General features: G+C 40.6%; 1 non-coding gene across 1 annotated transcript; it reads right to left on the bottom strand.

Moving 5' to 3' along the window:
- Positions 1-1,004: 1,004 nt before the first annotated feature.
- Positions 1,005-1,077, bottom strand: TRNAG-CCC (transfer RNA glycine (anticodon CCC)). Its single transcript has one exon. It is a non-coding gene; the product is annotated as a tRNA-Gly (tRNA).
- Between the last annotated feature and the right edge of the window lie 985 nt (positions 1,078-2,062).

Genomic DNA, 2,062 nt, shown 5'->3' with positions numbered 1-2,062 from the left:
AGAACAAGTCTCCAAAGCAGAAGATGATGGAATCTGCTCTTTTTCTTCTTGTGAGTGTCTGGCCATTTAGAAAATCCCAAAGCTCGTACTTTGAGCATTAGCCGTGCCCAGGTGCAGCCTTGTCTTTCATCCCCATTAAAATCCACAAAGGAGACTCTTAATGTGCCACAGAAAGACTGTAGCTGTAAGGTGGAATTTACACATCTGGAGGGCTTTTAATGAATGGGAAGAAAGGGGGTGGTTACCTGGCAACCCTGGGTAAGTACAAATTAATCCATCTTTATTCGATGTCAGCAGGGCGGCCCAAGCCTTCCACTTGGTTGAGATGGAATTAAAGCTGCTGATGCTCTAACGGAGTTGGGGGATTTTGTTTAATTTTAATTTCACCCTCAACTCTGTATTTGGCAGTCATCCCCCCAGCACAAAATTGCACTGCATCGACTCCACGGTGGGCCTTTATTTGGAGCAATTATTCTAACACATGAATCCTCACAGAATGTTAGTGAGCTGGGCCAGCCGAGCTCTGTTTCCCAGTTGGAAGCTTGTGAAGATTAAGGAGTTCAGTGTTAGGTTACCCTTCTGGTCTTGGCCTGAAGGAGAGCAGAATTATTAGGCTGGTAACTTGCTTTACGGCTCTCTTTAATTGTACCCTGTCTTCACAGGCGGTAGGTAGCCAGTCTCATAGTGTCCTGGCTTTGATCTGGAGATAATTTATACCAATGCGTTCACAATACAGTGATATTTCTTTTAATTCAATAAAAAACTTTTCTTAAATATCATTGCAGTTTTTGTTATGAGTTTTTGTTACAACAGAGAAAAATGATAGTACCACTCGCTCTGCAAGGAAGAAATGACAGAGACAGAGCTAATACCTCTGTGCTGAACTAATTTTTATTGAGAAAGGATATTGTTAACACAGGTTTGTAAAGTTTTTATTTTTAATTTTTTAAAAATATTTATTTATTTGGCTGCGCCAGGTCTTAGTTGCACCATGGAGGATCTAGTTCCCTGACTAGGGATCGAACCTGGGCCCCCTGCATTGGGAGTGCAGAGTCTTAACCACTGGACCACCAGGGAAGTCCCTTGTAAAGTTTTTAAATGCAGCTTTAGTGACCACAGCTAACTCTGGGGGTTTGTCCTATTCTTTTGGGAGTAGTCGTATTCTGCAGCACAGGACAGTGTACTGACTTGGGTGGTGGAGCCCTGGATGCTCATATCAGCTGCTATTCCTTCACCAGTCTGGGTCTCAACATAAAATGAGAGGGTTATCCTCGGTAAGCACAAAAGTCCTACCCTGGTTAAAATTCTATGACTCCATGATTATGTTTAAACTGAGATTAGGGAATAATTATCTTGCATGTATAACTAAGTACATGCAAGTGTGCTCTATTAGAGTGTTTTTATTTGTTTAATTGTTCTCTTTTTGGTATTTTTTTTATTCCTTTGGTGTTTGCTATTTATTGGCAACAGCCTGGAGGTCCTTAACCACTGACTTGATTCTTTTTCTTAACTCAGAACATTGCTCGGCTGTTTTGATTCTAACAGCCACCTGACTGATTCTGCCTTTTTTTTTTTTTACCAACCATCCCACCTCCTTTGTAAGTTTGCCCATCAGACCTGTGAACTGGGACAAGACACATAGGAGAACAACACTTTCTAATCTGGACATTAACATAGTTTCCCTGGCTAGAGATTTTTCCCAACCGAATAATGAAGCATTTAACCTAATTCCTCTATTGTTATCATGGTTTAAAAACAAGGATGCTTGTTTCCAGATGTCTTGTTCAACAGTACCCTGGAACACATGGGAATATTTTGTAGTGGCTGACAGAATGGGTTGGAGAAAAATAAAAACAGATGGACACAGATTAACTCTATCTGTTCCTAGTCTAAGCTTCTCTGTGGATTCTAATCATGAGATTTTTCTCACCTAATTTCATATCACTAGACCAATCACAAGCTTGAAACAGAAGAAACCATTCTGAGTTGGTCCAAGCATCGTGTGTGTAAAGTCACATTACAGCATATGCAGCCTGGTGTTGAACAGTATTTTGTATTAGTT

Source organism: Mesoplodon densirostris, chromosome 12 (assembly GCF_025265405.1).
Source record: "Mesoplodon densirostris isolate mMesDen1 chromosome 12, mMesDen1 primary haplotype, whole genome shotgun sequence".
In the NCBI taxonomy this organism is placed as follows: Eukaryota; Metazoa; Chordata; class Mammalia; order Artiodactyla; family Ziphiidae; genus Mesoplodon; species Mesoplodon densirostris.
The sequence above is the reverse complement of the archived record's forward strand: the minus strand, read 5'-3'. Positions and strand labels throughout refer to the sequence as shown.